Raw genomic sequence first — 27,141 nt, 5'->3', positions numbered from 1 at the left:
ACACACCAGGAACTTTCCAGAATGAAGCTCTGAAGAATTCCTTTCCCCAGGAGTCTATAAAGGCAGTGTTTCACAGAGGAGTCCAGCAGACCTGGCCATGAATCCCTGCTCCATAGTTCAGAGAAAGACATGGTCGTTTATTCTACAGTCTGCTTTCCTTATGTTCAAAACGGAAGGCACAATTCAACTCTGTCAGAGGGAAGTGTCAGTCCGTAGGCTCCTGTATGCAAAGAGGTCATCATGTATCTGATATTGGTGCAACATAAAGCTCCTATAATGGTACCGTATTGTTAAGCCTCAGTTACTGCACCAATTTGCGTCTACCCTAAATGTTGGAGATGTAAATTATTTTTATAGTGTATATGCCCAAATATTACTCACCCAAGTAGTCTTAGCTTACCAGACTGCTGCCCACACGGTATAAAAAGTACTGAACTGATTGGTTTCTGTTTGGAGCACAATCTTATTTTTAACTTAATGATACCTTAAGGATTTATTAAATTATTAGTCTGGATTTTAAGTGCAATGCCAACTTTAAGTCATTTTTTTGTTGTTGCTTGTTTCTCCATTTTTAATGGTTTAGCTTCTTCCTACTTTTACTGTATTACTGTAGGCTTAGTAAACTAAACACTCTTGAAACTTTAACTGTAAAATGTGGAGGCCACAGGCTGGCACTATGGTAGCCCTCCACATTTCCATGCGTTCCATTCTGCAATCCTCTTTAGAATCAAGGTCAGCCTTCAAACCTAGGACACCCCCCTATGATGTTGGCTGATAGAAAATGCATATTTCTCATCAAAGCACACTTAGAAGGCATAAAACTTTAGCAGCCAGTGAAAACTGTCCCTAGTTACAATGTCCTAGCTAAGCATGTGCTTTGGAATTGGTGTTAGAATCCTAATTTATGTTTTTGTAACTATTTATCAAAGGCTGCTGTAAAGGGAAAACGGCAAAATTTCTAGGGTTGGGATCTGAGACATCTTGTAAGTGATTTAAAATCTAAAAATATCTGGGAACAGAGGTCTTCTTTTTCTCCTCTTTCTCCAACTTTTCTACAAGCAGAGGAGGTGCAATCATACTAGTTTCTTAAGGAAAAAAAAACAGTATTAACGGCAAGTCTTTGTAAGGGTACGTAACAGTTAGAGCCTTTAACCTGTGCTGGGGAGTTGTAAGTTAGGACAGTCAGTTTGGAAAAATGTTTAGTCGAAACACACATATTCTATGACTGAGCAATTCTCCACCAGTAATGATATCCATATTTAAAAAAATGCACTGAAGTGTTTCTTTCATACATAACAAACAGGAACTGAAAGCAGCTCAAATGATGACCAACAGTTGAATAGCTAAATAAATTGTAGTATTCATATCATCAAGTCCCCATGACAGTAACAGAACACACAGTTGCCACATACAGCACAGCAGATGGGTGTGAGCACAAAGGAGACGACAAAGAGCACACACTGTATGGTCCATCTGACCTAAAAGTCAAGGCCAGGAAATGGAGCCAGCAAGGTGGTTGCATAGGGAAGTTAGTGCTAGGAAGAGCAGCAAGGATAGAGATGATTTGGTAGCATGCGCTTTGATGTGATGTGGTGTGAGCCATTCCATGAAAAGACATCCAGGCACAATTATGACATGGGACTGTGTCCTTGTCTCTACCAATGTTATATTATTGTATAATAAAACACACACAACAGGATACCCTCCTGTTTAAAGACTGTAAAAGGACACTGCAATCATTTGCTAGCTGACCCTTTACACACGTGACTGCCTCCGCCTTGCCCCCATTTCTCTCTCGGGTACGAAAGAGCTGTACCTACAGGGTTTTTCATCCCTTTACTTTGTCACTGCACAATGAGTTCAGGATCAACACACATTCATCAAACTTCTTTGTCCAGACTGAAAAAGAGGCCATCTTTTATGGGAGAATTCCAGAGCCAAAGCCACTCTTTCTTTAATTATTTTTACATGCACATCTGTATATGTCTATGCATATATGTACATATATATATATATATATATTACAAAAAATAACCTGCTCAGTCTGTAAAATGTCACTGTATGTCTGTTCTCAGAGCTGACTCGTATTGATAGCCAGTTAGTGTGCTTTTACAGAAGAGATTTCTTTTCTTGGTAGCTACTATCTCTTCAGTGTTGATTCTTGTTCAGCAATAATTTCCCAAAAAGGATATGTCTAGTGGAAGTTTTAGTTTCTTTAAAAACTCCGTTGTGCTACGTAAATACGTTTTTATTTTAATCCCTAGAGTGGGATTTTAGTTTGGGCTTTAGTTTGTCCATGGCTGATAGCTGTCTTGTGTGGGGGCATGGTCTTTGACAGCTGGTAATGACCTACCCATTGTAGCATGGAGATGGGCGTGGTCTAGGGCTCTGAGGATATAAACATGAGAGCCCAAAAAGTGAAAGTGTGGCATGTGGTGTTGGCACAGTGGCTGGGAGGAAACTGCTGGCTGTGTTTGTTTTTGATGGAGACTGGTACGGCCCCAAAAGAACCCATCAACCCTAAACAGCTAGGAGAAGTAAAAGGGTCTATGCCCTTCTCCCCAATAACCTTCTCTCTCTTACTTAGTGTTGGGGGGTTGGTAGGGAGAGGATTTAAGGAATCTCAAATAAAATGGAGTTTAAAAACGAGAGTAACAGATATGTCCTTAATCCTAACAAATGTGAGAGGCTCAAATCAAGACTTAGAACCTGAGTTAAGCAACTTAAAGACACAGGGCCTTAGCAAGGCCTTGTCCAGTAGGCTTTTGTGCTTTTTAGCTGCCAACGGCGTGATCTGGGTCTTTGATTGCCTACTACACCTGACCTACGTGGTAAGCTGAGGTTCCCAACTCTGCCTGGCTCACTGGATCCTGATGAGGAAGTCTGGACCAAATGCAAGCAGATTATACGAGCCTTCCTGGAATATGCTAACCACGCCCTTCTCTATGTCAAGAGCTTTCCTAAACCAAGAGTCATGTTCAGAGGCTCTGCCCCTCCCCCCCACAGTGGCAGAGGGGGAGTTGTGTTTCTTTAGGGATCCTTCCTCTGGCTCCTCTTTTCTTACCTTGGGACAATCTACTGAAGTTATTAGGGTTGAAAATATTTTCCTGAAATTTCTGTTCATCTCATTTCCGAGAATTTTCCAAAATAGCAAAACGGATGTTGACTTCTCACCAGGACTCAATCGAGTGTAGCGAATCAAACAGTTTTCGGGAAGCTGTTTTCCACCATTCATCTGACCGCGTTTCCCACCCCACAGAGAAGCTCTGTGACTGCAACCAGAATTTATCTGAAACTGTCCGTTTGAAGTAGGGAACTTAGGAGGGAGAGAGGAGCAGAGGAAGGTCCCAGAGAGGTGGATTTGTGAATGGGTCAGGAAAATGAGACTAGAAGATAACTATGAATCAAAAAAGAAACGAGAGGTACACATATCAGTGTTATAGGACTGGGTACCCGGCTGGGAGACAGCAGTTCTCTAGAGAGCTGCAGAGAGAGCAGTTTAAGGTTCAACGCCAGTAACTGCGGGGCTTATCAATGTTCCCTCATCGCAACATGGAAACTACTTTTCATCATTCCTCACTGAGCGGTGACACATGACAACTATTACTGAGGTTAGAGGTTGAAAATATTTTTAGGTCAGCTTTTCCACAGAGACTAGCTCCCCGCTGGGCCTGGAGTTACGTTAACAGCCTGCTCTGTCTTTGTCCTGTCCCAACCCCAGTACCTGGGAAGCAGGTTATCATCCATGCCTGGTCGCTACTGGACCTGTGAGAGCCTTGGAGGCCAAAGAAGAAAACAGTATGGTGTGTTCTATGATTTACTCCACCAACGGAAAGCCCTGCTCCCCAGCCACTGACCAGATATAAAACACGAGCTGTGGGCTTTGGCTTCTGACGACGGATCTGTTGTGGTTTGGATATGCACTTCCTCAACAGGCATGAGTGGGCATGGCGCTCTGCTGGTGTTGGGGCTGGAGGCCTGGGCTTCCAAGTTGCTAACTTCATGACTAGACTATCTACTGAAGGGCTCCCAAGCTTGGGGAGCAGGTATTCAGAGGTGAGCCCCGGCTAGAGAAAAAGCATTAATGAGCCTCCTACCTTCCTCCACCTCTCTCGTTCTCTGCTTCCTGCCACACAGCTTTACTCTACCAATTACTCTACCAAGCTCTGCTCCGCGAATCTCTGGCCTAGAAGCAACAGGGTGAGCTGTTAATCCGTGAACCCAAATGAAACCTCCCTCCTGTCTGTTGTTCTCTCAACATTTGATCAGATTTCATCACTGAAGTCTGACTGATGAAACTTCTAACCCTTGTGGAGTCTCTGCTGCCAGTTTAAGAGAGAAGCAGGACACCACGCCTAAAGGTAGACATGGAGCTGTGCCTCTGGCATCCTGTCACCTTGAGCAAAGCTGTTCAGAGCTTCTGTACTGCAGGGATTTCACAGATGCTTGCTTGGCCTACTGCCTATCACCTAGACAAGCAAGGGCGACCTGCTTTTCTGGTTTACCTGGTCCAGTCAGTCTCCTGGACCTTTCCTCCTCTCTGGTGTTTTTCTTCTGCTTGCTGACAGTGAACCTACCTTAAGAGACCAGTGTAGCCCTTAGCAGTATAAACGTGGTCTCTACAGATCAGCAAAGGCAGGGCTAGCCCCGTGTTAACCTCTTGAATAAAGGGTACTTCTCAACCCGTCCCCCCACCAGCTCCCGTCTGTGCACCCTTGTTTTGCACAAAAATCTCCTGTTGCTTCACTCCAGGGCTCGGTGCTCAGCGGCACTTACAATGTGTAAAATAGTGTTCTCTGCTAAACCCACCTCCCCTGGGGGCTAGGGAGAGTGAAAGCTGAGGGGGTTTCCATCTCTCAGGATCACCTCATACGCTGCGAAGCTCAGTCGAGACCCCACACAGAATGGCTCTCAGAAAATAGCTCAAAGAATTGACTCATATTCCTAACCAAGGTCCAGAACATCTAAGGGGAAAATCGGACCAAAGGTTGTCATAAAATTAAGGAAATGACTGAGGAATAGCTTATAATGATGGAAGATATTCACATGGACTGCTGGGGTTGCTTGTACAGGTGCTGTAGGGTGGGAGCAGGCACACACACAACGACAAATGATCCATACAGTCTGCTTGTCCACCTACAAGCAGGGCCTAGACGGGATGTTTGGAAGGTAACCGAAAACTGCCCACAGTTCCCCTGGGCCACTTCATAGGTCTATGGAGAGGAAGATCTTTTACTGGAGTGAGATAGGGCCCCAATATTACCACAAGATGTTCACAGACTTCAGGCCTGCCAGGCAGGGCCAGCGATAATTGAGCCCTCAGCCGTGCTCTGAGTCCATGTTAATTAGGGGTGAGGGTTTGACACAGAATGGGACTTAGGATATGCTGAATTTTAAATGGGCTTTTACTAGTCGCCTCCTCACACTCTTGTCACACTGCTTGTCAACACGGCACACCCAAAGGTCTTAAAGTCTTTCCTACACATTAGTAAAGACCAGAGTCCCCAAGAAGAATGCCGAGATGGAGACCAGGGTTATTGGTATTTAAGGCTCTGTCATATTTTACTGGAATAACTAATCAGACTTAGTTTTAATGAGTGAAGGAAGTAATCTTAGCAACTGAAAAATACACAACTTATTATTTTGAGTTAACTGTAGTATGAAAACTGGCCTTTCCCCCATTCCTTTCTTCCCTCTCTTCCTTCTTCCCTTCCTCTTCCTTCCTTCTTTCTTTCCTTCCTTCCTTCCTCCCTCCCTCCTTTCCTTTCTTTCTTTGGCAGCAGGATCTTGCTGTGTAGCTCAGGCTGGCCTCGAACATCCTGAGTTGCTAGAATTAGAGGCTTGCATTCCCAGGAATCAGTTTCAGCTTCTCTTTCAAATGAGTTATTAAATAGGTATTTTTGTGTCCTTTGGGAAAAGGTGACTATGAAAAATAGCCATAAATGGCTGGATAAACGTTTTACTGGGGATAACTCGTCAGTCAGGCTGGGCGTAGATTCAGTCAGCAAGGCTGGAAGATAGCTCAGAAATTAAGACTAGCTAAAGTGCTTTGTCAATAAAGTGAGTACTTCCCAGTTAAGCATAAAGACCCAGGTTTAATCCCAGTACCCACAGAAAGGGCCTTACCTAGTGGCTTGTACTTCTAATCAGCACTGGGAAGGCAGAGACAGGAGGACTCCGTAGATTCCCTGACCAGCCAGCCCAGCCTAATCCACAAGCCTCAGGTCCCTTTGAGAGAGCCAGTATCAAGATCAAGACTCAGAGATCCCGAGGAAAGAGGACTGTGGCCTCTACATGCACGCAGAGACATGGATGCCTTCTCTCACTCATACAAACACGCGAACACAGCTGCCTTCCAATAAAAAAAAAAAGGAGCATTCTCAAAATAAAATTTAAAGATCAAATTATTAAAATGATCATACCATTTCATGACTTTTCTACTTTATACTAAATCTGAGTAATCTTGTTTGGTCTTTTATCTTTAATAACTGTTTAAAAAATTTTGCTTTATATCTGCCCAAGGAAAGTATTGCAGGGGGCTTGCTATCCTCTTTTTCAGTGTATTTTTTTTTCTTATTCATCTTTAATAGTCATAAACACTTCAATTTTCTCCCCTCTTCTACTGGAAAAAAAAATCATGCTTTTTACTTTCCCTCTTTGGAAAAATAAATTAAGCAAAATGTAATATGATATTTAAGTGGAGAGTGCCGCTGACATTAAACGGTCCACGTGGCATTGCATTATGTTTTCCACTTTATACCATGCCTCTCTCTAATACAGGCCAAAGCTGGTGTTCATGTAAATTGCTCTGATTTTATAGAGCAGGATTCTGCATTCTTTTTGAAACCCAGGGCTCTCGTGCAGTAATCGAAAAAAAAGACAGCAACAAAATAATGGGCACCGGCAATCAAAGTATCATTATAGGTACATTATGTGTGGGGCGCTAAATTGGTAGAAGGCCTTTATTTTTAATTTCTGCTCATCTGTTCTCCATTATTAAGCGAGCTTAGATACGGAGGAGATTTAAGAGCGACAGAGGGTAATTATACACTTTGGGAAAAGATATTTCTCATCACAGGTTTAGAACTGCAGCGAGAGAGAAACCCATGTAGGATTGTAAGCAGAGCCTCTGCTTACACTCTTGTTTGGATATGAATGTATTTTCATTCTACAGTCCAGCTGGAGCTCCACATAATACCATTTCCCTTAGATTTCTATAGTCTGGCTGGAAATCATTTTGAAGATTTTTTTAAGGGTATTATTTTAGTAAGTACTTGTCGATTTTGCACTTTACATTAAAAATAATTTGTAAAGAAGTTGATGGAGTTTTAAAATTTTCAGTTATGTTTTGTGTCATTTGAGAAGCGAACATTATAAACATAATTGGAGTTTTAGCTCCTAAATGATTGAGTGGGAGGATCTATGAAAATCTGATAGTTCTATTGAAGTATAATTAGCAGAAAAAATAAGGTACATATATATATATATATATATACATATGTATATATATATGTTTGTGTGTATGTGTGGTATCTGTTTTGCTATCCGCACACTCCAACAAGCTTATACTTGAAATATTGTCAAAATCAAGCTGGTAATCAGTGTCAAACTCACCAACTTCTGATATGTTTCTTATAATGCCATTGTTGATTCCTTTTCCCAAAGCCCAGTGCAGGCCAGAGTTGCTGTCGCTGAGGTGACATTGAACTTTTTCGTTTTACTTTAGCGGAGTCATACCACCTCTGCTCAGGTCAGGCACCATTCATTTGTGTTGTTCTTCACATCAATGCTGTATTGGCTTTTGTTGACAATATCATTGTATTGTGTCAGTATGTTAAGTGAATGCAGTTTTAGGCTAAGCTTACTTCCACATGTAGTAAACCGCAACCTAACTTAGTATGTGAACATATTACAAGCCAACTAATGATGATCTTAGAGCACGTAGCAGAGTGGCAGCTGAGCATCAGCCAGTCATAGGTCACCAGGAGACCAGTGTCCAGAAGAGGGCAGATGCTTCAACATACCAAGCTCAGAGAAGGCCAACCTTGAGTTGCGGCCATGTCAAGCCATGTCTATATTTATGCCCTTCTTCTGTTGTGCATACTGCCAGCCCTCACTGGGAGTTGAAATAAACCCTGCAAAGATTAATTTCTAGAAGACAATTCACCTTCTGGCTGGTGAGAGAGCTCAACCGTCCTGCTCTTGTTTAGGACATGCGTTTGGTTCTTAGAACCCATGTCTGGCAGTTCATAACAGCCTGTAACTCTAGTTTTAGGAGATACTATGCCCTCTTCTGGCCTCCTCAGGCACCTGCAGACATGTGACATAGGTCCACACGGAAACACATATACATAAATTAAGAAAAAGAAATTTTTTTTTTTAAAGAGAAAGATATCTCAATTTGTGTACTCATAGGCTTTCAAATTGTTTCAAGTGTCAAATAAGTTTGCTATTAACACTGATTTTTACTTTTGTGTGTGTCTATATTTTTCCTATCAACTCTGTAGGAGTGTAGGGGCGTGCGTATGTGACCATGGGAGTGTGCATCTCCCATGCATGTGGCGGCTCTACAGGGATGCTGGGTGCCTTTCTACTCATCCTCCACTTTCGTTAGTCAGAGTCTTCTCCCTGAACCTTCAGCTTGTGCTTTCTCTGCTAAACCGGAAGGCAGCAAGGACCAGCAGTCAGTCTCTTTCTGTCCCTTGTCAGAGCTTAGGGTAACAGGACTTTGTGGGGGGGGGGTTGCATTCTGGTCCTCATGATTTTGGATCAAGAGCTTTCAGCCATTGAGCCATCTCTCTAGCCCTGCTATAGATATTCATTAACAGATCACCGCATGGACGTCCCATTTTGTTTCTTTGCACTATAATTAGGAGTAGAGTCGCTGATTTACATAGTAGGTACGTGCTTACATTTTAAGGAAATAAGTAATTGTTTTGTCCAGATGATCATGCTTAAAAAGATCAAGCTGTTCCTCATCCTCATCAATGCTTGATGTTCATTCCTTTTCATTTGAGACATTATTTAAGGTGCATCATGTAGCTGGCACCGTGGCACACGCCTGTAATCCCAGCTCTCGGGGAGGCAGAGGCAGGGGGATCTCTGTAAACTCGAGGCCAGCCTGGCTTACAAAGGCACACAGAGAAACCCTATTTTTATTTTATGTGTAAGAGTGTTTTGACTGCGTATGTACAAAGGTACCATGTGCATGCAGTGTGCTCTATCTTCAGAGGCCAGAAGTGGGTATTGGATCCCCAGAAACTGGATTTACAGGTAGTTGTGAGCCACCTTGTAGGTGGTGGGAAATGAACCCAATTCCTCTGCAAGAACATTAGCCACTGAGGCACTTCTATAGTCCCTCACTCTAGCCTCAATTTGCATTTCTTAGAACAGCTTACTCGTTTGGACCTTTGGATTTTCTCGCTGGTATATTATAATCTTATCTTTTGCCAATTTTATCTTTTAAGTAGTTTTCATTCTTATTGTTACTCTTTATAAAATTCCTTTCAAATTCTAACTAACATTTAAGAAGATTGTATATATTAATCCTACAGTTAGAAATCTCCATGAACATGCTTGCTCTGGATCTCTGTAGATTCAGTCAGCTTTTGGGCATAGATAATCATGTTCTTTGTGAAATAAAACAGTTTTATTTCTTCTTTTCAATATGGATTGTTATTTATTTTTCTTGTCTGATTGCAGTGGCTCAACTCTAAATAGGAGCAATAGTAGAGGATAGGCTTGACTTGTTCCCATCTTAGGGAAAATGTCGAATTTTCTCCCATCAATGGTGCTAAGTATAGGCTTTTAAAAATATGTTCTTGCCAGGCATGGTGGCACATGCCTTTAATCCCAGCACTCAGACAGGCAGAGGCAGGCAGATCTCTAAGTTCCAAGCCAGCCTGGTCTACAAAGTGAGTTCCAGGATAGCCAAGATTACATAGATAAAAGCCTCAAACAAACAAACTGAAATTTTGATTCCAATTGACTCTTGAATAGCTCAGAACATAGAATACTATAATTCATGATTTTTAAAAATGTCTCTTAAAAAAGACTGTTGCTGAATTTTCATAGCATTATATGGACTATGTAATATACCATTTAGTCCTAGTTATATAGGGCCATGCCAATTTTGTTCTTTTGTTCATATAATTAGAGATTATCAAACACTCTAAGGAACTGTGTCTTGTATTTGTATTATTTTAAATTATATAATATATTTATAAATACTTCTTCAATTAAATTATTCAACTCAAAGAAGGAATTGCATTTAACCTATTCATGCCCATCCTAACAACTAGCACAATTTCATTCACTGACTAAAATTGATTCATTGAATAAATTAATTTCACATCCTCCTAAGGAGCATTAATGGTCTCAGAATATTGGACTTTTGAAAACAGAGATCAGAATAATTTTTTTTTCTGCCATCAAGTCTTTAGTGTCCAAGCATTAAATAGCCAGAGAACAAAAGATGGGGAGCAGGAAATACAGAGAGTTGAAATGGGTTCATTGTTGCTCTTAGAGCTTGGCTAGGGTCAGCTGTATATGTCGTCTAATTGCATATAGAGAACCCAAGTCCACTTCATTGACTTCATGTTTGCTTTTGAGAAATAACAGGTAAGAACTAATGGCATTTAAGAGTTTCTTCTATTCCTGGATACCAAAGAGGGGTCTATGTCTGCAGAGGAGCTTGGGTATCTAATATACCGTGCAAACCTACTTCTATAGGGTCATGCTGCCTTGTTCTTTTGTTCATAAAATCCCCATTCAGAAAGGCAAAGAGGATGGACATCAGAAGAAGAAGAAAACAGGGTACAGGACAGGAGCCTGTCACAGAGGGCCTCTGAAAGGCTCTACCCAGCAGGGTATCAAAGCAGAAACTTATGGCCAACCTTTGGGCAGAGTGCAGGGAATGTTATGAAAAAAGTGAGAAATAGTAAAACCTGGAGAGGACAGGAGCTCCACAAGGAGAGCAACAGAACCAAAAAATCTGGGCACAGGGGGCTTTTGTGAGACTGATACTCCAAACCAAGGACCATTCATGGAGATAACCCAGACCCCTGCACAGATGTAGCCCATGGCAGTTCGGTGTCCAAGTGGGTTCCATAGTAATGGGAACAGGGACTGTCTCTGACATGAACTGATTGGCCTGCTCTTTGATCACCTTTACCTGAGGGGGGAGAAGCCTCACCAAAAAAAAAAAAAAAAAAAAAAAAAAAAGGAATTATCAGCTTCAAAGCTTGGCAGTGGTAGCACACACCTTTAATCCCAGCACTGGTAGGCAGGCAGAGGTAGTTGGATCTCTGTGAGTTTGAGGCCAGCCTAGTCTACAGAGTGAGTTCCAGGACAGCCAGGGCTATACAGAGGAACCATGTCTCAAAAACTGAAAACAAACAAACAAATAGCCAGCTTATCTAAAAGTGCCACAAGGAATAAAACAGTGTTGACTGTTTCCACAAAGACTAGAAAACCACTGGTGCTACTTTTACAGAATGGTGATAGGAATGATGGGCAGTAGAAACCTACACATATATATGCATATACACATATATGCATATATATGTATGTATATGTATATATATCACTATGGTTTTTTTTAAAAACAAAAGTTTTCTCAGTATTTAAATCTATTTGCAGCGTAAGTATTGATGAACGACAAACATCAATATTTTTTATTTATCCAAATGCAATACATTTTGTTATTAGTAGGTGAACACATAATTTGCATCACGTTGTGTCTTATTTATTAAAAATTATACAGGATTATTTATGCAGGTCATTTCATGCAAACACATAGTGTGCTTTGAGTGCATTGTTCCACATTCTCCTCTTCCCCCTACTGCTAGTTCCCTCTCTTAACCAAGACTCATTCCTACTTTTATGTTATATACCTATAAAAGATTTTATCTGTCTATAAAGTCTAGGACCCACACATTAGAGGAAACATGTCGTATCTGACTTTCTGTGACTAGCTGAATTCACTGAAGATGATGATCTCCAGTTTCACCCATCTCCCCACCCTCTGAAAACCACGTAGGTTCATTCTTCTTCCCGACTGAATAAAGCACCAATTGTGTATGTCACAGCATTTCATTTCTCTGCTCTGCTGCTGGACACCTAGGCTGCTCTGTAACTTACCTATTGTGACTCGTGCTGCAGTAAACACTGACGAGCGAGTGTCTCTGCCAAGCAGTTTTAAAAGAATGAGAATACCATACTCTTAACTGTGCCTCATCAGACAGGAATTAATTGAATTTTTACAATATAAAAAAATCTGCTTTTTTTTTTTTTTTATGGGTGTCACTATGTGTGCTACCTAATCTTATGCCAACTGGACACAAGCTAAAGTCACTGGAGCGGAAAGGGTCTCAAGTGAGCAAATGCTTTCGTAAGATCCTTAATTAGGGATTTATGGGAGAGATCCCAGTCCATTTTGAGGGGTGCCACCCCTGGGCAGGTAGTAAGAAAGCAGGTAGTACAAGAAAGCAGGCTGAGCAAGGGATGGGAGCAAGCCAGTCAGAAACATTCCTGGATGACCTCTGCATCTGCTCCTGCCTCCAGGTTCCTGCCCTTTTTGAGTTCCTATCCTGACTTTTTTTTTTTTTTATGATAAACAGCAACATGGAAGTGTAAGCCAAATAAACTCTTTCCTCTACTGCTTGCTATTCTGTCACAGTGTTTCACTGCGGCAATAGAAGCCCCAAGTCACCATGCTTTCAGAAATGTATCACAATAGGAACTATAAACAAAAATATATAACCTGTAACCCTGACTAGGGCACTATGTAATCCTGCAATTCTGCTGACTCAGCCTCCTGAATGCTCGGACTGCAGACAATGACCACTACTCCTGGCATCTGGTCTTATGTATAAAAACAGAAACTTCAGTCGAAGGCATAAGAATTCTGACTAGGGAAGTGTCAGTTAAAATAGGATGCTAGGGGCTGGAGAGATGGCTCAGAGGTTAAGAGCACTGGCTGCTCTCCCAGAGGTCCTGCGTTCAGCTCCCAGCAACCACATGGTGGCTCCCAACTATCTCTAATGATATCTGGTGCCCTCTTCTGCCATGGGGACAGAACATTATATACATAATAAGTAAGTCTTCAAAAAAAAAAAAAAAGTAGGATGCTAGATGAAACTTGGCACAACCCACTTAGCCATAAAACTATTTGCTTAAATAATTGTGAAACACGATAATGTATAATACAAGCTGTTAAAATAATAATAAATACAATTCCCTGTGCGCCCACCGTCATTCCCTTGCTTCCAGATCACTTCTTCCTTGCTTTCACTAATGTAACCCAATCTTGTGTATTGTAAGTTTTGTGTATTGAATTCCCTGAAAATTTGTTAGGTGCTTAGTTGACTATGCATCACATTACTTAATCTCCATGCTTTTGAATCTTCTACAAATAAATTCAATAATTACGTGTTTGGCTTCCCTTATACCACATGAAGGATATGATATTTCCCTATCCTGGTCATTTAGCTAGAGTTCATGTTTTATTGCTGTAGACTACTCCATTATTAAATGAACCACATGAGTTATTCAACAAATTAAGACATGTTTTAAAATCTCTTTTTTTTTTTTTTTTGATCCTTTAAGTTTTTTTTGTTTTTTTTTGTTTTTTTTTTTTTCAAGACAGGGTCTCTCTGTGTAGCCTTGGCTGTCCTGGACACGCTTTGTAGACCAGGCTGGCCTTGAACTCAGAGATCTCTCTGCCTCTTCCTGGCTAGTGCTGAGGTTAAAGGCATTGCGCGACCACTGCCTGACTATTTTGGAAATTTTTGATTAATAATTTTATGTGGTGTCCAAATTAGAATTTCTTAAAAGAAGTCTAACCATTTCTTCTTCTTCTTTTTTTTTTTTTAAATCATATATGGCTTCACTAGTGTGACTCTGAATATGTTAATTAGCTCTTCCCTCACCTGCCTTATGGGAATAACAACCACAGGTATCTCAGAGGGCTGCCACAGTGATTGAACGGGACGATACAAGCAAAACATTTGAACTAATTTCTGGGTTGTACTTACGTGTTCGTTATGTGTGATTTACTGTGAGAAGCTGAGGTTTACAACCATATCAGTGAAAGTCATTTGAAAAAACAAATTCCAGCTGAGAACAAAATGTTTTTAATATTTCTGGAGAAAAACTGAGATAGTTTACCTCTTTTGTGTGCTGTCTATGACACTTAAATTGTTGCAGTGGGGGTAGGTGGGAAGAAAAGGAAGAAGGGTCGGTGAGCCCAGCCTGAGAAGAAGAGCCAGACTGTCCCAGCTGTACTGCCGCTGCAGACAGAAGTAAATTTGTGATCTTCTTCACTCAGCATAAATCTCTCCAAGTGAACTGAAAGCTCAGTGGAATAATTGGAGGTGAAATCATCTTTTATAGAATGAAGCAAGGGAGTCCTCTGAGACTGCAGCCATATCTCCCTCTTATTCTGGAAAAGAGTGAGCAGGCACAAAGAAGATGAAGTTTCCTCTCCAGACTACCTTCAAACTCTCAGTCTGGGTAGAAGCTCACATATTTGACTATAGAAAACCTTCCTATGAGCCTGTGCAAGTAAAATGGAGAGTCTTTGAGTATCACGCAAATGGAAAACACAATTTAGAGCGTTAAAGGAGAGTCCATTACTGAGCATGAGTTATAATTCGATGTTGAATGCAAAAAATAAGCGCCACAATCAGGTATTTAAAATCAGGTGTATCTTGCTATTAAGCTGAGATAAATAAAATGGTAGGTGGGGAGCTAGCCCACTCGCCGGTCACAAACCATTGAATTCTACACGTGACACCAAAAGCTTGCTTTGGGTCCAGCTCTTCATAACCCTGCTTGCCGCAGGCCACAAGGGCATTAACGCATGGATTGCATTTTGTTGAACAACGGTAGGCTGAACAAATACACAAATCTCTGTGCTACCTTGAAGTTACAATGGCCTTAGTTATTTCAGCCAGCCTAGCAAAGCACAGATCGCTCTTGGTCAGTTAATAATTCTTCCTGGAAGGAAGTTAACTTTCACGCCACACTCACAACCCAGTGTTAGGCTCAGTCAGTGATTCCCACTTTAAAAGAAAAAAAAAAAAAGAAGAAAACCAAAACCCTGCTTTTAATATAACTTTTTACTCTTTTCATGTATTTGTGTGTGAGTCGGATTTGTCATAGGCCATGTATGCAAGTCAGAGAGCAAGTTATTAAAGTTGGATTTTTTTTCCTTCTACCAATGAGTCCAGAGGATCCAAGTCAGGTGCCAGCATCAGTGACAATGTCTCTGCCCACTGAACCATCCGGCTGGCCTTTTAAGAACAAACATTTTACTCCGATCTCTCCGATTCTTTGGCTTTTAATGTTGGATTAAAAAAGAATACATTTGGAGATTTCTACAAAGAATTCACTGGCAAACCTTCCTGTTTGCTTTCTGACAGGTTTTGGAGCCCACAAAGCTGACACCCAGCCACTGGAGTCTCTTCTTCCATCCTTGTTTTAGATAGGAGGAGAAAAAGATCACTTCCATCCCTGTATGAGAACCTTTGATGTGATGTCTCATTAGTATTTTTAAACCTTAGCAAAAGCCAGCCCCTTTAATCCCACTCCAGGCCTTCTTCTTCCAGAACTTTTATTTTGAAGCCTTCTCTGAACCTTCTCCAGCGTTTCCACATTCCGACAACGCAGAAGCCACAAGTGGCCTTAGCATTCTGGTAGCACTCAGCTCACAAGTGTCACAGTGACTGGCCTTTTCAAGACACACACATTTAAATGTGGAAAGCAGTGAATAAAATCCCAAGTAAAGGTAAATGCCATGAAACAATTTTGGCCTATAATTTCTGATGAAAAGGTTATCACAACGTCCTGTGAAGTTACTGTGTTTCTTGGACCTTATCTTGCCCATGCTCCTGCTGGTCTACTGTGTAACAGGATACACAGTTCGTGTCTCTAAGCCATAAAAATGCAGGAATGAGTCCCATATGTACCTTGGCCTAGTCTTTCTGATGGAGATCCTGATTAGCCCCTTGGCCACACAAGTAGAGTTAACATGTCTTTCCAAACAATGCTGTTATGTTTCCTTACGACGACTCTCTCCCAAAGCGAGCTGCTGAAGTGGAAGTCTGCTCTCCTCCCTCCTCCCACCCTTCCAAGTCTTGGCGTTTGTGTCTGGGAACTAAGCCATCATTTCCCTTCTCTGCCTTGAAAGCAGCAAGAAAGCACAAATCACACCACTTTTTTTTTTTTTTAATCAGTGTAGGTGGGAATTATAAGCTAACTAGAGATTTTCCCAAATCCCGAGTTGGCTGGAAGTTAACTGGTAATTTATCTAGACCTGTAGGGCTACTGCACTGTGCAAGAAGTAGGGTTCTTCTGTATGTTCTTGGGTTTTTATTCAAGCACAGGCTTAGGAGTCCCAGTGGACAGATGTGTTAACCATGGGCTAGCAGCTTTCTCAATCTGATCTTCTCTTCACCAACACTTTTTCTGACTCGAGAGTCTCACAGAAAGAGAAAAGATCTTCAGCTGCAAGTCTCACAGAAAGAGAAAAGATCTTCAGCTGCAAGCTATGCTCACTCCTGACTTTCCCCCTTAACATCTGTATGGTTTTGAGCTTGTGTTCTCCTGTACATGTGTACACGTATACATGCTATTTTGATAATCAAATAATCAGAGATGTGCAGGGAAAACTACAGCGCAATGAAATGTAGGGCAGCTCTGCCCTTAGCTGCGGTGGCACCTGGGGGCTAGTGATTTTCTCCTCCAACGAGCTTACAAAAATGAGTTGGCAAACTGAGCCAGCAAACCCAGGCCAACTCAAAACCTCTGGATCAAGTCCGTGGGCGAAGAATGGCTTTCGCATTTCTAAATGGTTGTAAAAACAGATGTAAAACAAGCTAACAAAGGAATAATAGGACTATGAAATGGAGACCTTTGCCAGTCACAATATCACAAGAAACTTACTTTCTGTCCCTTCCCAAAGAAGTGTACAGAATCCTGGGAGCAGAAGTGAGTCACTAGGCTTTGCCCTTGCAACCTCCCTACCATACTGAGCACATGCTAGACTCCGGCTGTCTCCTCAAAACCTCTCCTAATCCTACACACAGAAGATGAATGAAAATAGGTCATTTTTTTTTTTTATCAACTGGTGGGGACTAAGACTCTTCAACCACATGCCAAAGATCAAAAGGATTCTCAGGTTGCACAGCTTAGGAGGCCCTCAAATCCGTGTTCAAACTGATCTGTAGGCACAAATTATTTTTAAAAAAGACCAAAGGACCAAAGGAGTTCACATTTTGAGTTTTTGTTTCCCCTCTAATAACCTGCTGCAAATAGAATTATCTCATCTCTCTCATTTTCTTCTATCACTGAAATCTTCAAAACCCCTTAATCTAAACTGATACTGGTGGCAAGAACCTCTGATATAATTAAATTGAAACATATGAATTCTGAATCAAGATTAAGCAAAAAAAAAATTAAAGCATTTACTGTGTTGAAATTTTTTATGCCAATTTTCTGCTAGGAGAGAGGATTCAAAGGTCAGGGCTTTTGCAGCAGACTTAGTGGCATATTAGTTACAGTAATTCAGCCTGAAAATTCCAGCAGAAATACATACAATGGAATGTCTTGAATTACAAGAGACCACACTCTAATCAGCTCATGGGAAAAAAGAAAACACGTGTTTTCTTATTGACAGTTGATAAGTGGAATCCTGAAGCTTGTTCAGAAACAGAGGCTCCCAGCACTGCTGTTGGGTTGAAGTGAACATTTCCAGCTCCTCTCTCCCCCTCCTGCCCACCGTGGCAGGAAGGCACACAGCGCTGACTGCTATCTGTGCTCTCCCTTGTAGATTTTTATCACATTCATTCAGTGGGTGTTCTCCAAGCCAGATGATGCCGGAAAGCACGGGAGTCACTGTGGTGGGTGATAAGTAACAGAATGGCAGAAACCTTATGAATTCTTTTGCTCTAATTTCAGAAGCAACACCTAACACCCTACCACAAACCCGAACATTCTCCTGGAGCAGATCTCATTTTCACCAGCATGTGGCCGAGACTCATAACTGAACACGACTCTAGAGATATGTTTTGTGAATAAGTTATTTTCCTCAAAAAGCATGTAGATTTCTTGCTTTTTTTTTTTTTTTACCGTAGTACAGTATGCAGATTTTACATGAATGTCAGCTCATAAGAATGATGTCTGCATTTACAAACCCTTTTGCTTTTTAAGACTAAATACTGATCACGGGGGCCATGGAGACAGCTCAGCTGGTGAAGTGCTTGCTGGGCAAGCATGAGGTCCTGAGTTTGGAACTATGTTTTTAAGAAAAAGCCAGTCCTGAGGAGGTGGGGCTGGGCATGTCTCCAACACTGGCTGGCCAGCTAGCCTTGCTTACTTGGCGAGTTCCAGGCCAGTGAAAGACTTTTTATTTTTCTGTTTCAAAAGATAACACCCCAGGTTGCCCCTACCCACCGCACACATGTCGACAGGCAGACCTCCCCGCAACGATTACACATCTGACAAATGAGAACATATCAGATAATTCTATTGTACTTGAATGGTGTCACTAGTGTCAAAAGAGTGAAAGGGATGACATAAAAATAACAGTCTCCAAATTATATAATACAGATCTCACAAACAAGGACAAGTAACAACTTACACGATGAAGAGATGTCTCCCTAAGTACACAAAGATCTAAAGATCTTAAAAGAACAAAAAGATGAAGAATATGACCGAAAATTAATAAAGTAGAACATGAACAGGTATGTCACGAAAGAGCATTCTAGTGATCTATAATAAATGGGAAGTTCCTCCGAGTTGTTAATTATTGGAGCTAGTTTAACAACAGAACAGGAAATTTTGTTTTCCTTTTTTTTTTTTTAATTTACAATTATTTATTGTGCACGTGTGTGTGCATGGAGATTAAGGAGCAAGGTGCAAGAATTGGTGCTCTCTTCCTACCATGTGAGCCCTGGGGCTTGGTAGTTGGGCTTGGTGCCAAGTGCCTGTACCCTCTGGGCATCTCCCCTGGCCAGCTTTGCTTTTTGTGGTGACAATGTGACCCTTTGTACACATTTGACCCCAGAATTTTCCTTCTAAAGTGTTGCTATAAGACAAGGGGGCAAGGATGAGGTGGTAAGATTAGACAAACGAGTAAGGAGACGTGGAAGGAACTGTATTTGTACCTAGTGATTACAAACACTGGCACGTAACTAATTATTCAAAAAGAGAGCAGAGTACTTAAGTGTAGAGTGGAATATTATGGTCAATAACTTAAAAGAATGAGAGACTATAAAGATATGATAGAACAGAGACTTTTTTTTTCCTCCTGAAACAGGGTTTATCTGTGTAGCCTTGGCTGTCCTGGACTCTCTTTGTAGACCAGGCTGCTCTCGAACTCACAGTGATCTGCCTATCTCTGCCTCCCAGAGTGCTGGGATATCAGGCACGCACCACTGTGCTCGCTTAGAATAGAGACCATTAAGAACGATCTTCCTTTGATATTGACACTGGTTATTTCTGTGGTACATTTAAAAAAAAAATCTTTAACTTTCTTTTTTGCTGTCACCTAAATTGCATGGTTAAAATGATACATGTCTTCATGTCATTAAAACATTTAAATTATTTTGATGATTTTTTTTTTCACATTTGTGAATAAAAAGGAGACCAGAGAATAATATGTGTAGCTTAATGTCATTATGTAAAAGTCTGGATGGACGGACAATAAAGAGGAAAGAAGGGGATGGAGGGAGAGGGAGGCTCTGAGGGTTTCCTGTGGCTGTGGTTGAGAAAAGGAGGTTGGGAATTTGTGTATGTGTACTTTTTTTTCCTTCTTAAAATTTGAAATATGTTGTTCTTGCAATAATGAAAGTAGCACTGCTCTTAATTTGAAAGATACCAAATATCTGAACTTAGAGTGAAGTAACTATCTAGGTGCAGACACTTAGTAGGTCTTCACGAACTGCCTTTGCTTGTTAAGCTCTTAGGCACCTGAGGCTCAGTCTTTCCTACTTCTTCCTTTCTGCTTGCCACTCCTTCCTGAGACAGTTCTAGGCTGATGCACAAAGACATTTCTTCCTGAAAGGAGCAACTGACAATTGGAAAATTAATAAATGACAAACTTTCTCATTATATATGGCTGCTGTTCCTGCCCATCCTGCAGCTCCGGCCAAATTTCCATTAGTCTAAATGGGAAACACCTTTGGGAAGAATTGAGATCTTGGCATAAAAATCATTGTTTAACATGTTCTTTCCGGGGTGAACGACTCTGTAAAAGAATTAATAATTGACTCCGTGTCTGGAGTCCTGAGAGTGTGGCTGTGTGTAGCCCCTGGCGAAATCTATGATGCTAATGCCTATTTAGACCATTAATAAAACATACATGCTCATTATCCAATGGCCCCATTAGCTCTCCTTCCAAGACATGCTGTTGCCATGAGAGGCCCACACCATGTGTGTGCCATTCTTACAGAGAAAAGAGTGCATTCTGAATTGCTACCAAGAACCATTTAAATTCCTACATGGGCTATTTAAAAATTGAGTATCTGGCTCTAAAGAGTAGTCGTTTCTCTGCTCTACTGTGTAAAGATAGACATTGGCACTTCTCTGACACCACCACCATGAGCCAAACTTCATAGCAAGGGATGCTGAAAATCAGCCCAGGTAAGGGCCCTATGTAGGTAGGAAGGCCGTAACTGACCCACTCTCATGAAGCATGGCATTCTGGTGCTAGCAATAGCAAAATACTTCTTTGCACATGGAACCTCTTCTGAAGTTCTTCCCTATATCACATGCACTTATTCTCTGCCTGTGGAATATTGCTCCACTATGCTCAGGAATGGGGCACTGAGAAGGCTTTTCCAGCAGAGTCACTGAAGTAAGCAGAAGTAGCTCTCTGTGTCCTCAGCTTCATTTTCTGTAGATTAAACCAACTGAGGATTAGATGTTAAGAAGAAATACTGAATTGTCTCTGTACCTCGCACATAATAACATTTTTCTTTATCACTACTCCCTAAACAGAAAAATGACTATTTACATACTATTTAAAATTTATTAGGTCTTGAGGACTCACAGCAGTGTATATACAAAGACAATACCATTTAATGTAAAGGATAACAACAACCACAGACTTTGGTACCTGAGGAGGAATTGGTCTCTGTGGACTCCAAGGCCTGTATATGGAAAAGCTGGGCAACATCTTAGGAATTTGTTGATACTACTCAAGGGAGAAATGAGTATAAAAAAGAATGGACTCACTTTTCAAGTTCTTGAGAGAGAGGAATGTGGAGCAGGTAGAATCCAGTGCAATAAATTTGTATCTGTGACGGGAAATCCAGAACTGCCTGCCTGGTTCAGAGAATGAAAATAAGCCAAGTAATGCTGCAAGAGCAATCTTAACAAGTTAAGCAACTGGGTAGGTGTAGAAGAAGGAAGAGAAAGGAGAGGAGGAGGATCAGAAAAAGGAAGGGGAGAAGGAGAGGAGGAGCAGGAGGAGGAAGAAAAGCATGAGGAAGAGAGAGAAAGGTAGGAAAGAAGTTTTCTGTTCTATTTCCCAGGGAAAAGTCCCAAGAGGGCAAGGAAATTTTCTTTCCAATGTATTGGAGGAGGGTCTTGCGCACTGTATTTTCAGTTGCTGATCTCGGTGCCCTGAGATCTGGTTACTACCCTCCCACGGGCATTGTTGTGAATGATGAACCATCTCCTGTATCCATGTGATGGAAATAATGCTCCCCAATTATCCCCGATTGGCTAATAAAGTTGACAGCCTGGGCTGGGCAGAAGAAAGGAAGATGGAGTTTAGGTTCTCAGGCATGAGGTTGGGAGACCATGAGGCAGGAGGGGGAGAGGGAGCAGAAGATATAGCAAGAGAGAGGATGGATGGAGAGGAGACAGGAGGTTGCCATGGAGTAACCCAGAGCACATGGCCAAGAGCAGCTTGCTCTGAGGACTAGCCTGATGCCAATTATTAGGGATTTTGCCTGGAAAACAAAGAAGATAGCTTGGAGGACTGATACCTGCCCAGCCATAGTGTTTTAAGGCTTATTATAACTCTAACAAGTTTCTGTGTCTTTTATTTGGAAAATAGCTGGTTTAAGAATAACTGCTACATAATAATTCCCTGTATTAGTTAATATACACAAAATAATTAATTCATTTTACACAGTGGGATGGATTTTAATTTCTTCAGGACAAAGACACTGACTTAAGTCATGGCATTTGTTGATTAATTATTTTATGTACCTTTTTGGCTGTACAAAGTCACCAACCTCACAATGGCTGTTTCAACTTTGTCAAACCTCAGGATTCACTTAATAAAGCTTAGCTTTTAACCACCAGTGACAAAAGATAACAAGATTTCAAACTAAATTTGGAACAGAAAGCATGCTTTAAAACATTTTAGGTGGCTGAGAAACTACACATGCCTGTTACATGTTAGAATTTCTTCCTTTGTCCTTTATTCTATATGTTAAAGGCTGGGAAATTCCTGTTTGAAATTTTGCCTTTTAAATTTTGTTTTGTTGTTGCCCATTTAATTTTTTTCACCCATATTTGAATCCCTGTTATATAACTGACTTTGTGTTTAGTGCCAGGAATATACAAAGTTGAATAAGCCACTATTGCAACAATAATAAAAAATCTGCCACAATATATTTGGCATGAGGAGGAAAGTTTATTGTAAAAGGGGATAGGGGAAGAGAGAAGAGGGGGTGCCCCAGAGAAACGGAGAGAGGTAGAAAAACCAAGGAAGAGCTAGAGGGAGAGCGAGAGAGGGGGCGGGGGCCAGGTGGGTTATATCCGGTGCATCTGGCACAGGTGGTGGTGACATAGGACATTGTCAGGATCCGAAAGGCCCCTGAGGGCAGGCTAGTTGAATTGTCTACACACCAAAATAGCAACCACCACATAACTTTTATAATAATTTCCGTCATATTACAGAAACCCTTTATTTGCTATCCATGCTCTGAGACCCACCCTGTTTATTCATTTATGGTTTGATACTTTCTTACATGCATATAACGTGTTTTGATCAAATCTGTTTCCCCCAACCCTGTCTCCTTCAGCTCCTCCACTTACCCCTACCTGATCACTCTTCTCTCCCAGGTCCTTCGGCTCTTTTGGTCAATCCACATAGAGAGGTAAATATGTGCATGGGTTTAGGCTTATCTGCTGGAGCAGTAGCCACGCAGGGGCTACAAAGATCCTCTTTAAAAGCAGCCATCGCATCCCTACCTTTGTACACGTGGGCAGCAGTATGTGGACTCGGTCGGCGACAAGAAGAGAACACAAGGTTGGGAGAGGAAAGTGTTGAGAGGGAAGCAGGAGTGGACATGACTAAAATGCACTATATATTCCTACAAAATTCTCAAAGAATAAATTTCAACATTCTATAAAAATACGTATTTTTAGATAAAAATCAGCCATCTCTTAAAAGTCTTCAAAAGCTTTTTTGATGCAGGTAGAACTGAGAACCAGGCCCACGCTTGTCTCATTAGGGTAGACCATAGTTTTAACGTGATGCTTAATGGTTGATTATACACACACACAAGTCCTAGGAAGATGCTGAGCAATCGACGACCAGACAGGGCTGGGTGTCATTCATCTTGTACCACAGTACCCCATGGAGTTTGACATGTCATAGCAACACAGTAGCTGCCTCCCAGGCTGACATGGATTCCAGCAGACCATTTAATTCCTAGAGTTCTAGGTCGTTTCTTTGATTATGTGTTCCCTTAAAGAAATCATATATCTCGAAGACTACAGAATTAGTTCTCAACAGACTGAAATCACTGTAAGACTTCTAATATTGTTTTCATTTTGGTAATGGTGAACAGGCCTTCGGAGCAGTAAGGGTGTAAGAGGATACTGAGAATTAAAGGAGCCCATGTTTCTGCTATGGCTTTAATTAGAAGTAAATTAAAGTTTCTCATGGCAACTTAGGAGATTTTAGGTTTAATTTCCAATTTTCTTAAAATCGTTGTTTCAGAAAAGTTAGTGTTTCCAAGTAAAATTTTAAAAATAAGGTAGAAGTACTAGATAGTTATTTTTTTAAAACAAATTGTATTTAACCTGTATATTTACTGTACTTACTTAGATACATTAAAATTAGTTCTTATCCAAATCAGTCGATAGAAAATCAACTGACCAATGCAATTAATGGAAAGTCTGTTGTTTTCCATTGTTCTCTTATTTCTTCACAACCTCTGGTCTTAGTATAACCCAATTATTTTTTTGCAAACATGTCCTTATGTATTTATTGTTTTAACTGCTTGTGTGTATGCGTGTACACGAATGAATGTGTGCACGTGTGCCTGGGTGAGCACACATGTCTGTGTGCATGAGGGCATGTGTGTGTGCGCCTGCATCAGCTTATTTGTCCCACATGCACAGAGGTGGCTCAGAGGTGTTGGGTTGTGAGCCAGCATGAGGGTGCTGGAAACTGAGCCAGGTTCTCTGGGAGAGCAGCGACTGATCTTAACTACTGACCTATGTCTGTGACCCTTTAATTCTTACACTTACCAATAAATAGAGTAAAACTTTGAGGCTCAACAAAGGCTTTATCAAACTTTCATTTTACCAAAAGAGGCTTTGAAATATGAACTGATAATTATCGCTTACTATCACTTGTTTCAGAAGAGGACGGTATATGAGATTCAGAAAGACCTACTACTGCACGTGGATAGTTAAGTCAAATAAGATCAGTTGTCAGATGCTCACTCACTGTCTTAACTGTTTTCTTTTTGACATGGACCAGTATACATTTTGGTATAGAAAAACAATTTCAAAAATTTAATCTTTGAAATTTCTGTAAGTTATTCTTCTCTCTCATCCATTCCTACATCATTCTATAATCCTGTGCACCTCGCCTGTTCCCAAGAGTTACAGTAAGAAGATCTGTCTTGCACATTCTCCCAGCGCTATTTAAACAAGCTGCTCCTGGTAGGGGCCCCATAAGCGGTGCCCCCACACAGTGAACCAGACTCAGTAAATACCATCCACACACTCTTCACTGTAGTGAATCAGACTCGGTACATATAACCCACACACTCTTCACTGTAGTGAATCAGACTCGGTACATATAACCCACACACTCTCCAGTGCAGTGAATCCGGCTCAGTACATATAACTCATGACAGATGACAATTTCAAGAGAGTTTGCCAAGAAAGAATTAAGTATTATTACTTTGCTTAGTGTTAAGCAAAGACAAAAGACATTTTTAAAGTATAACTTGGGGCTTGCTACTGCCTATGTTATTACAAGGTAGCTAAAATTAAGGTAATAGCATCTACCATTCTAAAGATTTTTACTTTTTTAAAAGGAATTATTACTCCACCCCGTACACTGAAGAAAAATCCTAGCAGTAGGGAAGAGCATATGGCAGAAAGCCTTCCTCCACTTTTTGACTCCCAGTTCCTCAAATTTCCTCCCCAGAGATAACTATGGCAACTGTGGTTACCAGATTCTTATTCATCTTTCCATAGATAGTCTACGATTATGCAAACATGTATATCCCCAATTTTTTTTTTACAAAATGATAGCAGATCATATATAGTGTTTGTTCTTAATTTTTGAGGTTAACATATCTTAAGGATCTGTGTTGGAATCTATAGGCTCTCCTCATCGTTTGTGATATCTGGGTAGCATTTTATTACATATTTGCACAATTTACTTAACCAGTTGTCCCTTAAGCTTTATACAGTCATTATCGGTTTCAAACAATAGCTGCATCTTACATGTGTATTAATATGAGGATAGCTGTGGGATATCCTCCTGAGTGGGGCTGCCAGGATCAAGAACGGGCACATTTCTGACTCTTCCTTTGGCTTCAATAACTATTTTGGGGTTTGAAAAGATACACCCCTCTATGAACCTTGCCATTTGGATCATCTCCAGGATGATCCTAATTCCTACCAGAGCCCTGTGTTTCTGAGGAACATTGAAGGCCACGTTCACCTTAGCATGTTTTTTAAGGTCATTGTCACCTTCTCAGAGACTCTAGTTGTTGACTCTAATTTGCAGTTTTCAAGGTCTAAGATCACAGCTCCACCACTCCTTGGGTAGAGAATAACTCTAGGCCGTCGAACACAAAAACACACAATATCTTGTTCTTAGAAGCTAGGCGTAAGGGAGCCCACATGCAATCCTGGCATTGGGCAGGCTGAAACAGGATTGTGAGTTTAAGGCCAGCCCGAGCTACATGGAAAGATCTGGCATAAGGAAATAAAAACAAACAAACAAACCAGCAAACTGCTGTTGTAATCTGATGAAGAAGGCTGAGCATGATGGGTAAAGGCTCGTCGACCTGTTGCTTAGCTTCCCCTTTCACTTCCCCACTGCTTCACCTTAAGCAGCCCATAGACATTTCTGGATCTTCCATTCCTTTGTTAAATGTGGGCTGAATGAAGTCGGTATCAGTAGATGCCAGAAGCAAAATCGTGCCAGGCATGGTGGTACATACACATGACACCACCACTCAGGAGGCCGAGGGAGGAGTCATGAGTTTGAGGCCAGCCTAGGGTGTATAACAAAGACCTAAAAGGAAGAAGGAAAGGAAGGAAAGAAGGAAGGAAGGAAGGAAGGAAGGAAGGAAGGAAGGAAGGAAGGAAAGAAGGAAGGAAGGGAGAGAGAGAGAAGAAAAAGAGAAAAAAAAGGGCAAAGAAGCAAAATAAAAAATGAGGTAGAGATTCCATCATTATCTGGACCCCTCTTTTTCATTATTATATCAGTTCCTACAGATCTGTGTTTTCTCCTTTTATACATGTGTTTTCCCTTCACTTTCACTGACCTTCTCTGCCCTTCCTTTTCTTTTCTGTGCTTGTTTTTAAGCCACTTATTGAACCTACAGAACAGTATTTCTCAGCCTTCCTAGTGCTGTGGCCTTTTAATACAGCCCTCGTGTGCTAGTTACCCCCAACCATACAATTATCTTTGTTGCTATGCCATAAATGTAATTTTGATACTTTATGAATCATAATATAAATATTTTTTAGAGACAGAGGTTTTCCAAAGGGTCGAGGCCCACAGATTGAGATCAAGAGAAACATTCCATCAAGTTCTTGCTAGCAGCATCCAGTCGAAATAATTTTTTTTTAATTTTAATGTTTAATTATGTGTGTGTGTGTGTGTGTGTGTGTGTGTGTGTGTGTGTGTGTGTGTGT

This window comes from Psammomys obesus, unplaced genomic scaffold, assembly GCF_907164565.1.
Source record: "Psammomys obesus unplaced genomic scaffold, mPsaObe1.curated_primary_1811, whole genome shotgun sequence".
Taxonomy (NCBI): Eukaryota; Metazoa; Chordata; class Mammalia; order Rodentia; family Muridae; genus Psammomys; species Psammomys obesus.
Note: the sequence above shows the minus strand (reverse complement) of the source record.